Source organism: Mesoplodon bidens (genome assembly GCF_964165515.1).
Source record: "Mesoplodon bidens genome assembly, chromosome: 9".
NCBI lineage: Eukaryota > Metazoa > Chordata > Mammalia > Artiodactyla > Ziphiidae > Mesoplodon > Mesoplodon bidens.
In genome coordinates this window covers 52,415,206-52,429,657 of record NC_138166.1, presented here as the reverse complement: position 1 = coordinate 52,429,657, position 14,452 = coordinate 52,415,206, and positions in this window count along the sequence as shown.

Sequence of the window (14,452 nt, the reverse complement as noted above, 5' to 3'; positions counted from 1 at the left end):
AAATTCAAGAATAAATAATAGGGAATATCCCTTCTCAGGGACCTCTAGATTGGTTACATACCTTACTCAAGGAATTTCTGTTTCCTGTATGGCATGATGAATGTGATAGCTAGCCTTTAAGATGGCCCCCAATGATCCCTGCTTCCTGGTATTCATATCCTTATGCAGTTCTATCCCACACTGAACAGGGCTGACATGTGTTACCAATAAAATTTTGCAGAAATGATAGCCTGTGACTTCTGAGGTTATAGGTCATAAAAGATGTTGTAGCTTCTGCCTCTCTATCTTGGATCACTTGCTCTGAGGGGAAGCCAGCTGCCATGTTGTGAGGACATACACAGCCGTATGGTTAATTTAGGAAGAACCAAGCCCTCCTACCAACAGCCAGTACCAATTTTCCAGCCATGTAAGAAAGCCATGTTGGAAGCAGATTTCAGATCACTGCAGCCCTGGCCAACATCTTGATAGCAACCTGATTGAAAGATCCCAAGCCAGAATCACCCAGCCAAGCTGCCCCCAACATCCTGACCCACACACCCTGTGTGAAATAATGCTTATTGTTGTTTTAAGATGCTGTGTTTGGGGGGCAATTTGTTATACAGCAATAGATGACTAATACAAAGAGCATAAAGCAAATGCAGGGGGGCAATCTTAAGGAATATTTGTTTTTATGCTATGAAGAGGTATTGTGAGATTTCCTTGCTCCATATCAGAAAAAAAATCTCTCTCATGATCCCAGATTCCCTTGGAAAGTGCTGAATATTTTTTGCCAAAATGTGGTAAAAGAGCCTAATCTGAAGTGTGTATGTTGGGGGTGGGAGGTGAGAAAAATCTGAGCTTAGGTTGGGAGCAGAGTTCTCTCTAATTCTGGTTAGGTTATAAGTGACTGCCTTTGTTGTCAGGGAAATAAACTGAAGAATAAACATTCATGGAGTTTGGAATAGATGTTAAATGCATTTACAGTCAATCGGATATACATAGTGGTTATGTTGTTCTCTGGTTACCAGGAACAACTAAATTATACCTGTAAAAAAATCATTTGTTTTTATCTAACTGTCCAATTATTTTTGGGGTCAGCCCTTCAGGAAGAAAATACAACTGATAGTTTCCTAGGTAGATGAGGAAATAGCTGATTCTGAGACTCATTAGGCTGTTGAGTTGACAAGTAATACCTCCCTTTGGTAGAACAAATAACAAGATAAAAGCCTGTGGCAGCAATTGTGAGATAAGTGTAGGGAGAGGGAAGCTGAATTGTATTGATATTTCAGTGCAGTAAAGTTAATCTGTTTGCTTTCCTAACACTTGGCCTGTAAAGGGGGCAAGCTAGGTGGCTTAGGATGCCCAAAGGGCAGCAGCCTAAGGGCACTGAGCTCCTTGGTTGGGGAATAAAAGAGATTCATAGGAGAAAATGAGACCTGGGATGGGGGTGGCCGGCGGCAGTGGATGGCTCAACAATGGAAAGCATCAGAAGCCAACTTTCCCTACTCTTTTTAGGTTGCTTCTCTCCCCACCCAGCCTGTACAACTTGTCAGGCACTAAGGTGGAGAAAGCCATTAATGGTAAAGTGGAGTAGGGAGAGACTAGTAATTTCCACCCCCCCTCCCCACCCCCGCCCCCTGGGTGGAACCGCAATGCCAGTGGGATTAAACTAGCTTTGACAGGGAACAGAGCAAGAATTGAGGAAGACCTAACACCTTGTGGTAAATGAGAATTATCTATAGTGCAGCTCAAGTGAAATTCTTGCTTTTAGAAGTGATACCATGAAAGAATGATGAACAGAAATTCAGTTTATTCAGAGAACAAAAGTATGTGATTGTTAAGGAAGTAAAGGAATCGAAGTTTAAGATGTTCCAAAGAGAAAAATGGCAAAGAAAAAAGAAAAATCATCTTTACTTAGAAAGCCTGCTATCATCAGTCACTTATCAAGAGACTGGCAGCCTCTTTTTTCTGTGTTTATATATTTGTTTTTGTTTCTACAGATGCCTCTGAATTTTTTGTTAGAAGCAAAGTCACTCTCACTGCCAAGAGAAATTAGCAATGCTTTTACTGTGGCATAGAGACAAATTATACCAAGAACATATAAGAAGCACCCCCCTGCGCTCCCCCAGCTCCCGCTGGATCTGTGCTTTTGGAAGGCATTGTGTCATGAGGGCAGGACTGGCTTCATGGGACCTCATGCAGTCACGTGAGGCCCTGTGCTCAGCAGGGCTCTACCCTTGGTTTAATAGTCTGGTTGCTGTCTTGAAATTCTTAATTTGTTCCAGTGGGCTGTAACAGAGAGAGCACTGGATGTGGAGTCAGGAGCACAGAGATCTCTGTAGTTCCAGGTCTTGTCTGACTAAGTGGGCAACATTGTGCAGGCATGTGAAAATCCCTGCTCCTGTTTCTCAGTTTCTACATCTGTACATTGAGACCAGTAACATCAACCTTCTTTTTTTTTTTAAATAAATTTATTTATTTATTTATTTATTTATTTATTTATTTTTGGCTGTGTTGGGTCTTCGTTTCTGTGTGAGGGCTTTCTCTAGTTGCGGTGAGCCGGGGCCACTCTTCGTCGTGGTGCGCAGGCCTCTCACTGTCGTGGCCTCTCTTGTTGTGGAGCACAGGCTCCAGATGCGCAGGCTCAGTAGTTGTGGCTCGCGGACTCTAGAGCACAGGCTCAGTAGTTGTGGCGCATGGGCCTAGTTGCTCTGCGGCATGTGGGATCTTCCCAGACCAGGGCTCGAACCTGTGTCCCCTGCATTGGCAGGCAGATTCTCAACCACTGCGCTAACAGGGAAGCCCTAGATAGTAAATTTTATGTTATGTGTATTTTACCTCAATAAAACATTTCGAGAAAAGAAAAGTGGTAGGCTGGACTTGGCTGGGTTGGAATTTGTGGACCACTGCCCTAGTGGATCATCATGGGTGCATCCCACTTAGAAGACCCCTGGTCTATAAGAGAGAAGGGTGTGTATTTGCACAGTTCTCCAATAATATGACATAAAATAAATTAGGGGAAAAAAAAGACCTAGCCCTTAAACAGTATAGAGCTACCACACTGTTCTTCCATCATGTTAGGATAAAGATGCAGCCCTTACCCTTTAGTTCTAGGACAGGAAAAATGGAACATGGCATGGTCCAGGAGAAGGTATTACTATTTCATCAGTTATAAACCATGTCCATCTGAAAGAGACACGTGCCAGAGCTGTGAGTGGGTTCTACTCTGAGCTGGGGGGTAGGTGGCTAGGGGCCTGGGTGCTGATGTCATCTCTAGCTTTAAAAAATTTGTCCACAAACTCAGTAGGCAGACCTATTTTCCTCTTTTTGAAGTGCCTAAGGTTAAAGATATTTAATTTAGTTTGACCTGTAGATTGGATAGAGAAAATTGATAATAGGCTGTTAGTATTTTTTATACCAACCCAAAAAAAGTAATTCTATAGGAGAAAATCACATAAAGTATGTAAACCTGCTTTGAAAATTGTAGAAAGCACCATGGACTGAAGGTATTAGGAACTGACTGGTATCTATAGCTAAATATCCTTACACATATCACTTCGTTAATGTAATTCCTTGCAAATGAAAGATTTTTAAAAAGCAGCTGCATCTTCAGGTTTGATATTCCATATTTTGTTTTGCCAAGGTGAGACCTTCTTAGCCCTTTTCATTACTATGATTGTATTTTATATTTGATATAAAACTAAATTAATGAGCAACTATTTGTAAAAGTTATCACCTAACATTGTTGATTCACTTTCCTGTTTAATTTGCATCTCCTACTTCTTTCTTTGATAAATTCTTATTTTAAAGCCAAACATTTATTTAGCCTTATGTCTACATGCAGTTGCTTATATTTGGAACTTCTTAAATGGAACTAAGTGTGGGTTAGGTTTCAATATCTGCTTTAGCTATTAGTTTATGAGTACAGAAACAAATGATATCTGTTTCCTAATATATTTGTGCTTATTTACTTTAGATCAACATAAAATATGCAGCTCGATATAAGAGCATTAGGAAATACCTGTGACAATACAGATTTTGAAAAGCCAAATGTTATCTAGGGTCATAGGTTCCGCAAAGTATTCACATTTCTCAGAAGTAAGATCACACTGAATTGTGTCGTATTTAGCTTAAAGGACAATAGAGTGGACATGCAGAGCCCAGGCTAAGAGCCACTGCTTTCTAGTGTGCTGTTATCCCACCCCATCTCTTTTTCTAGGCACCCTTTTGATGGTTCTTTCACAGTGGGCCTTGTTCGTGTTTAAACTCAATGAATCTTTAAAACTATTCAGCAATAGTACTTGAAGGGTCACCTCATCCAGAGGTATTTTACAGTTAACACTTTTAAAGATTGGAAAATCTTAAACTCCTCAAAATTAATCTTCAGTGGTGGAATTTAAGTTATTATGCATGTTTATGGTGAGAGTCTTTGAAGCCTGAGTTCCTCCTAGAAGCTCCCAAATCACATCATATAAGCCTACCCCATTTTAGTGCATTTTAGGCTAAAGTTTTGTAAAAACATATAAAAATTCATTGAGACATCTTTATGAGAAAAACATTTTTAAAAAGATAATTTGAAGATCACTTTGTGAAATGTTCTGTTTTGCAAAGTACTTTGTGATATATTAAATTGTCCTTGTTGTAGAGTTGCACTGGGTGGCATGTGTACATACCAATTATCTTAAAGTGAAGCACTATATATAGAAAGTTCTTTCCAGCCTTCCAATTTGATTGATCTACCTTGGCTATAGCTATAGCTTTATTTTTGTGGAAAAATTGTGACATCTAGTGGTTATTCTAAGTAATTCTAAGAAATGGTTTCACATGTTTTCCTTAAATTCATTTAAATGTGAGAACTTGCTATATAAACCACACTATAACAAATATTCTTATACACACCTTTTACATACTTAATTATATGGGATAAAGACCAAGGAGTGTAATTCCTGAGTGAAAGGATGTGTATATTTAGAATGTTGATATTATCAATTCACCCTCCAAAGAAGGTTGCACCAATTTATACCTCCTACTGTAACTGTGAATACATAGTTCTTCACATCATACCAACAATGACAATTACCAAAAGTTCACTTTTGTTTTAATGTTCATTTCTTTATGAATGGGCAGTTCATCTTTTTATGGCTATTTTTCCTTTTTCTTTCGTTTGTTTTTTATTTTGTTTGGCCTTGTTTTTCTTTATCAGTGAAGTGCCAGGACACATTGAGGAAATTAGTCATTTATCTGTAATTTACATTGAAAATATTTTTCCCAGTTTGTCATTTATTATTTATACTTTGTGATTTTTTGTTTGTTTGTTTTGCTTTGGAAAGGTTTAATATTTATGTAGTCAGGTATATCAGTTTTTTCCTTTATAATTTTTGTTTTATGTCATATTTTAAAAGGCTGTCTCCTCTCCCAGAGGATAAAAATTTTAAATTGTGTATGTTTAGTTATGGAACATACTCATGTATGTTATTTATAGTTTTTTGTTTTGTTTTTTACGTTTAGTCTTTTATCTATGTGGTATTTTAGTAAAGTAGGTAACTTTGTTTTCCCCTAACAATGTAAAGGAGATTGGTAAATGTAAATATAGCTCTTAAGATTGAGGTAGGTATCCATACTGATGAGAAGAGGTGTCAAAAATATGCAAAGGGTAGAATAATATTGATAATATGATTCCTTTTATGTAGAAAAATTATTTCCCTGCAAAGGCACAGAAAATATCTGAAAGGATGTATAGTACACACATTTACACATGTGCACACATACAACTATTAGCAGTGGACACTTCTAGGGAGTGCACATGAGATATTGGTGAGATAAGTAGAATTTTACTTTTGTCTCTATGGCACAGTTTTCTACAACTTGAACATATTACCATGAACATGTATTATGTATGTTATAAAAATTATTTTAAAGTAATAGTTAATAACATGGGGAGATATTTTAGGATCTGTAGTTAACTGAAAAAGCAAGTTATAAATGATAAGTAAAACATGATCCCACTTTAGAAAATAGAAGAATGTCTGTGTAAAGAAAAAAGACTGGGTGGATATACACCAAAATGTTAACAGTGATCTCAAAGTTGAAGGATTTGGGTAATTCTTATTGTTTTCTTTTGTACTAATTTCTACTTCCCAAATACTTTACAGTGGACACATTATATTTGTGATTATAAAAAGTAAAAAATATATATGTATACTAGAGTTGATTAATTCCTGTGTACAGATCTCTGTAAGATACATTAATTGTAATTTCATGTAGCTTACGATTTACTTACCCAAAAGCCTAGCGCTGCCCACTCTCTCTTCCCCACTCCAACAACCTATTTTATCATTAAGAAGTTTGATTTGTCAGGTATTTCTTATAAAATAAGATGATATACTCCTTAATAGTTTTAAAAGGAGAAATTTCTGGTTCATGGAGTCAGAAGATAATTGGATACAAAAATATCTGACATGAAGGTTATTTCCTCCACCAAATTTCAGTCATGCAAGACCTCTTAATCCTAGGATTCCTCCTCCGTACGGACTGATTTCATCTATATTTTATGTGGAATAAGTAGCAAATACTTTTGACATTCTTTGAATTCTTTTAAAATTATGTATATAATTATGCTCAGCCTTGTCCCAGAAAGGATTTAAAGTCATTACTAAAAACACACAAAGTTTAAAAATAAGTAAAATGTAACCAGATAAAGTAAAATATAAAATAAGTGGATGAAGAAATCAGGACAAAGAAAATATGAGAGGAGAAAAAAAAAATAAAACCACAAGATGAAATCTATCCCTTAAGAACCATCACTGTTTTGAGGGTTATCTAACTGCTCTAAATAGCTCCCTCACCCTCCAAGAAAGAGACCAGAGTTGGGAAGGGTCAAGCTATCCTGAGAGTGAGGCCAGAGGGAAACTACCCGGTGCATGAGGTTTATATATGACAATAACAGTGGCCCCAGCTTCTACTGAGGCTTCCTATGGGTCAGGAACAAGGCTAAGCTCTTTAAGTCATTGTTTTATTTCGTCTTCACAATAACCGTATTCTCAGTGGGGGATATTTTTTCCTGTTTGCCATGTTTCTTCTCCACTCTCCGGGTTCTTCCTTTGGGAGTGCCTCTTTGGGCTTCTCAAATGTGCCCCTCATGTAACTCCTTCCTCCTCAGGACGAGTTTGGGAGAGTTGGTAAGTTTGAGAGAAGGAAAAGCAGCAGCAGCTCATTCCCCAGGGAGACCTGTTCCCTAGTCCAGGGGGTTCTCTGCCCCTCTGTACACACTGGAGAACCCTGCCCCTGTACTCCTGGGGTTCCGATGTGTTCCTCAATTCAGCTTTATCTGTAATATGCCTGACACTGTACACAATTCCTTATCTGAAACTCCTGGAACCAGGTGGGTCTCAAATTTGAGAAATTTTCAGATTTTAGAAAGGTTATATGGTACATTTACAGGTTCTGGGACAACTCCTCATTGTCAAACACATTGTTATTTCTGCAATAAAAGGTATGAATATTCACACAGAGTTGGATAAACTAAGACTATATCATATTAAGTCAGATTAGATTTTATTGTCAAATGAGTTCAGATGATGTTGGATTTTGCTGCCAAATGAGTTGCAAAAACACTTTTGGTTTTTAGAACTTTTCGAATTTTGAATTGTAGATAAAGGATTGTTTGGCTGTATTTTGATCTCCAACTGTGTCTACTTTCTCAGTTGGTTCCTGGCTTGGAGGGTAGAGAAAGGTAGAGGTAGATATACCACGAAGGTAATAAAGCTTAAGTTTCAGGACTCCTTCTGTGGCCCTATAACTTTGTATTTATAATTTTATATTCTTTCTCTTAAAGAGATCCCTCAAAAATATAAACTTCAGACCCCACAAAACCTAGGTCCATCCCTGGGGAGAGGTACGATTGCCTTCTCTAAAACCCCAGTAGCCTAAAGTTAGGTACCGTCATCATCTCCATTTTACTTAGGAAGAGACTGAGGGGAAAGAGGTTAATAAGCTGGCGTCAGTTACAAGTGGCAGAGTCTGGATTCAAACCCAGACAGTGGAGCTACTGAGTTCTTGCTTTTAACCACTGCCTTTCTACGTCTGTAGATAAAAATTTAAAAATAGTTGACATTCTCTTTTCAGTTAAAGTAACTCCCAGAGGATAGCCTTTATCCCAACAAAAATAACCTAAATCATCTTAATTTCTACCAAACATCTCACTCTGATAAGAGAAGAATGAAATTCTTCAAATAGTACCCTCTAGTAACTTAGGAAAAAAAGCACTAAAATAACATCTCTGTACACTTTCTTCTAAAGAGAATCCTTGGGATTAAATCCTCTTTGTACATTATCATTCTCCTGATATCAAGCCTTTGATATTAGGCAGAGTTTACTCTTTTTCCCCCAAAAGTGATTGTCTTTGCACTCCCCCAACATCTTAACTACATGGCTTTTCATAACATTCAGTCTGAGAGTCAGTGAAAACTGTGTACACGCGATGCTCTAACATTTTTACAACAGTAAACAGTCTCACATTTGCATTACCTCATTTATTCTGTACAACAAGCCTGTGAGAAGGGTAACCAGGGAGTACCTACATTTTATTGTACAAAAGAAGAAACTGAGGACAAGAGACAGTAACTTCTCCAAGGTCACCAAATAGTGGTAAAATTGGCGCCAGGACTCAGGACATTTTTCTCCCTAGTCTAGGGCCATGAAAACCACTTCTGTTTTAAAAAAGCTGGAGAGATAATTTTCTCCATAAGGGGAATTGTAGAAGGTTGTTTGTCTAAAGAGTATCAACTCTGGTCACGTAGGTTCCAACTTGTTGCATGCTTCATCTCTGACTAAATTGCTGGTGAAGTGCCTAAGAAAAACAAAACCATTCACACCTTCATACTTGGATTCTCCACTTGGCAAAAGAGAACAATAAAAAAAAATTGTACTATTCCTTATAATTACAGTGGCATTTAAAAACATTTTTTATGAAATATAAATAAGTTATAGTAAATAATGATGATCCCCTGAAGAAAATAATAATGATATTCACCATCCAGCTACAACACACCTATCATTTTACCATATGTTTGCTTCAGATTTTTTCTTAAGTAATAAAGTCCCAGTGAATGTTTCCCCCATCCCATTCTTTTCTTGCACTGCTCAGAGGTAACCAGCAACCTAAAATTTTTACATTAATCCATAAATGTTTATATAGTACTGTAGCATTTAAATTTTTTAATATGTTTTGTATCTATATAAAAAGATAAATTATCATTTATATAAATATCTTGTATCTACCATTCTGCAATTTATTTTTTACATTCAAGGTTGTTTTGGGAATTATGTTGATATTTGAAGCTGATAGATTTATACCTTTAGCTTTTATGATATTGTAGATGGGACCTTCATTTCAATTACATTTTCCAATTGGTTATGACTAGCATATGAGAACACTATTGATTTGGAATCAAGAAAACTTTTTGAACTCATTTATTCTCATAGCTTCTAGATTCTCTTGGATTTTCCAGGTGGGCAATCATCTGAAAATAAGAACAGGCAGGCATTTTTAGAATGATCATATTTCTCAGTGTGACCTGCTGTTTTGCAGAGTAAAGAGTTCCTAAGGATATCTGATTTCTAAAATAAAATCAGTCTCCAGTATCTACAAGCATATGTTCCAATGCAGATATTCAGGAAGTGCCTCCTAGTCCCCATCCCAAATGTCTTTCTAGAAGTATAGTTATAACCATGTTCTTTTCTTGCTATGTTGCCCAAAGACTTTATTCCTTGGTGTGACTACAAATGGAGCACCACAAGGCCAAAGAATTGGAAGCAAATGGGTGACTTTTATTTCAAGAAGAGCATAGTATCCCACTTAATATCTGTGATTTTTATAGAACAGTGGACTTTGTGGAGAAATCGTCTTTAGATTTATGAAGCTCCTAATCATATTTCTCTGTAAACAGAATGAAACAAAGCTGTTCTCTTTTTGTTTGTCAGTAAAAACAAGTTGGAGAAGAGCTGTGAAGTCAACATCATCTGTTCCCATTGAGAAGAAAAATAGTCACATAATGAAAATCAAGGTCAAAGACCCATTATCTTTGTGGCCGTTTATTCTGACCACCTATCAGTGCTGGGCAAAATAATCAGTAGTCTTAATAAAGCAAGAATCTCATGGGAGAACATAGTATGGTTTCCATGTGAACTGGAAGCCAGAGATTTAACTGTATGTCCTTTCATATTATTTTGAACTGACGTTTTTTGTTTGTTTGTTTTTGTTTTTTTAAAATTTATTTTATTTTTGGCTGTTTTGGATCTTCGTTGCTGTGCGCGGGCTTCTTCTAGTTGTGGCGAGCGGGGGCTACTCTTAGTTGCGGTGAGCGGGCTTTTCATTGTAGTGACTTCTCTTGTTGTGGAGCACAGGCTCTAGGTGCGCCGGCTTCAGTAGTTGTGGTGCGTGGGCTCAGTAGTTGTGGCTTGCGGGCTCTAGAGCGCAGACTCAGTAGTTGTAGCACATGGGCTTAGTTGCTCCATGGCATGTGGGATCTTCCCAGACCAGGGCTTGGACCCGTGTCCCCTGCATTGGCAGGCAGATTCTTAACCACTGCACCACCAGGGAAGCCCTGAACTGACTTTGTTAAAGGACATTTCCCCCAAACTTTACTCAATAGAAAATATTATCTAATAAACTCTGCGTGTCAATTAGAATTCTTTGGATGCAAACAATAGGAACTGACTAACTTAAGGAAAAAAGTTATTGGAAATATCCTAGGTAGCTCAGAGAGTCAAAGAAAATGTTGAACAGTTAAGCTTCAGGAAGGAAAGGGATGAAGGCAGCTCTGGGGATCTGGATAACAGGAACGAATGGACAGTCTCTGCAGGTAACTGCCACGTGTCAGCTTTACACATATTCCTGTCTGTGTCGCTCCACTCAAGATCCAGACCCCTGGAAAAGAGAGACTGATTTGCCTGGCTTGTGCCAGGTGGTATGTGTGTTGGTGGCCGAAGGAGAGTAGCAGGGAGGTCACCTTCATTTCCAAGTCCTTCCAGGACTACACGTGCTGGGGAAGTTCCCAAGGGAAATCAGGGTTTTCTTACCCAAGAAAGGAGGAAAAATGCTGTACAGTAGCACACAACAGATGTCCATTTCATTCCTCCTTAGTCTGCTTTTTATGAAAGCTTAATATAGCAGTCTCCCGGCAGAACCTCCTGGCAATTGCAGAAAAGGCATATAGGACCCCAGAAGGAGATGATTCCTGTGGAAAATAGGCTTGAGGATGCTGGGAAGGGATCCTCCATCAAGTCCACTGGGGACATCAGGACATCAGCATGGACCTTAGTCCTTTTGGAGAAAGTAGCCTTATGACACACATGAATAATAGGGCTGAGCTTTCAAAACTGAGAAGAGCCCATTCGGTGAGTACTTATGGTTAGGCTGAACTGTAAGGCTTCCAGGAAAGCAAAAGGTACCCTAAAGGGACTTAGAAAAACAAAACAAAACACTCAGACTATTGTTAGAGCAGTTAGCTACCATAGGAGACTTCTGTGGTGCTCGTCTCCCACTTTGACACTCGGCTTGACTATATAGCCAAGGTTCTTCCTAAAACTTCACTCCCATCACCCCCGTTTTGCTTCTGCTGCTGCTCCTGTTGCCTTTGGCTGTAGAGCAGGTAATTGTGGAGACTCCAGAGTGGACTGGCTGGGTTCAAATCCAGACTCCTCTACCTATTTTCTGGGTGACCTTCTGTGCCCCTACCTTGGCTAATATGAGTGACTGCTGCTGCTGCTTTACCACTTACAGCTCTCTAATCTCCTCCTTTCTACATAAGATTTATTAAGATACCCAATCATAGAATCATCCCCATTTCCTGATAGCATCCAATCCAGAGAAAAATCCTGCTTCCTTAAGCTCTTCCCAAGACCAGATCCTTTAATAAGTCCTTTTAAACACGCACTCACTGAGATACCCCATGTTTTCCCATACTGTGCATCCTCCCTCTCTGTAATAAGAAATAAACCCAACTTGTTCAACTACAGATGTGTTCCTGGTGGTCTTTAACTGGAGGGTATTGACACACTCATGGGTTTTGAAATTTCAGTGGCCTGGTTTGGCATCCTGGCTCTACCACTTACCAGCCATATGACCTTATAGACATCAACCTATCTGTGCCTGTTTCCTTATTTGTAAAATAGAGATAATTATAACACCTTTCCATCAAACTGTTATGGTTTTAACATGTAAAGAGCTTAGGACAGTGCCTGACACATAATAAATAATCAATAAATATTTGCTATTATTATTGGTTCAGTAATAGTATCATTTTCTTTATCTAATGGACATGCTAATTCTAAGATTTGCATTTCATTTTGCCTTTATAGATTGGTGGAATTATCCTTGATTTTATTCCATGGTTCTTGCCAAGTCACATAACCTTAAATTCCAATGTATGAATGCAAACCTGTGCGTGCACACATTTGATGAGAGGATGAGAGGAGGGCCTAACATTTACGGGACATTGCATACCAGATATGCAACGATATGAACAAAAGCTAAGGAGATTTTTTCTGAAAAATTTTTCGAGGCTAGATGCAAAAATTTCCAGCAGAACTGCAAACAATCTGCTGAAAGAAGGGGCCATTCAGCCATCCTCCTGAGGAATCTGAGCCTGATTTAAGTCTGAAGCAAGGATTTAGATTTAATTTTCCTGCTAGGGGTAGGTAACTTCTCTGCCAAAGACATGACCTTCAGGTTTGTTTGTTTTTTTTCTCAGAAATGTCTTTTAGATCCTGCAAAACAAATTCAACTCACATGAGAACGTAAATCCAGTTAGGATATGAAATCACATATGCTTCTTACTGGTTCCAGAGAAGTATGACAGCAGAGTTTAGGTTGCAACAAGCTTCGAGGTGTCCGAGAAGACCTTTCATTTCAGGGTTTGAAATGATTAAATGATTAAAATTGCTCTTTAATAATTAAATGTGCCATCTGTATAAGGCAGAGTGTGACCTTTCACCCAGGGTCTCTCAGGCTGTTCTAGAATTTCTGCAGTTGGCACATATGGTATCAGAAATCCATTGCTATTCTTCCTTTGAAATATTAGAGGAGCAGACTTAGAGCAGCTGTTTTTGTGCTGCCAGATTTCATTGAAATGTGGGTTTTAAAAGCCCTTGGCTTGTCATTTTGAGTTAGCTTACCTTAATCACAAATTTCACCATAATACAATTCAACTGATGCCTGAAACTCAATATCGCGGAACATTTGCTGAACAATGCACTTAACAACAATGACCAACCAGAATGTACATTTTCCATTGAAATGCCCTTTTCATGTTATACGTGCCCTCAGAAATGTCTAATAGATTATAAACATTCCTTTTTTCTATAACAACAAAGTACCAAGAAATCAATCCCCACCATGCTTTCTTTCCCCTGGTTGGGCACATAAAAAAGAATGTGACATTTGGAGAACTATCTGCTCTGTTACTGCAGTACTACTGAAATATTGATGGCAACCCTGTCATTAAGCCAACTGTAGTAATTAGACAGCAAGTGATGAGTACAGTTGCGTGTTTGTCTTAAACGTCATATCGGACAACGTTTACAGCTCAGTGGTCCGCAGGTAAAATGGCCTGAACAAAAGAACATCAGTCACCAAAACATAATTTCTCTATGTGTTTGGGGGAAAGGGGCATAGACACCAGGTTTAACAGTACTCAGTAATTAATCTGTAGTATCCTGGTGACTTTTCATCTGCTTGCCTTCAACAGGATGTTTAGTTATTAAAGTTCAGCTGTTAGACAACATTCAAATGCTATAAATTTTGACTTTAGTGTTTCTATTGGAGATAAACTCAATTCACTTCCATTAATAATCTATATGGGAAAAGTATATGAAAAAAGACTGGATATATGTATAACTGAATCACTTTGCTGAACACCTGAAACTAACACAGCATTGTAAATCAACTATACTCCAATATAAAATAAAAAATTAAATTAAACGAATAAAAAATAAAAGTGTGGACTTTCAAAGCCAAAAGCAAAGATAAGTGAGCTAGTCTTATTTTTTTTTAATATTGCAAATTTAATTTTTAAAAGCTAAATTGTGGTGGAAAATCTCTTAGATTCTGCTATTTGAATTTGTTTCTCATGTACACTTATAGCCAGCAGCCAGGAAAACTCCTGTTTGTGTTAGTTTTTTTTTAATTCCTAGCATATAGCCATGACTGATTCTTTTTTTAATAAATTTATAAACTTACAAATTTTTATAAATTTAAATGGGACCTAGTGAAACTTCAAAGCTTTTGCACAGCAAAAGAAACCATAAACAAATTGAAAAGACAACCCTCAGAATGGGAGAAAATATTTGCAAACGAATCAATGGACAAAGGATTAATCTCCAAAATATATAAACAGCTCATGCAGCTCAATATTAAAAAAACAAACAATGCAATCCAAAAATGGGCAGAAGACCTAAATAGACATTTCTCCAA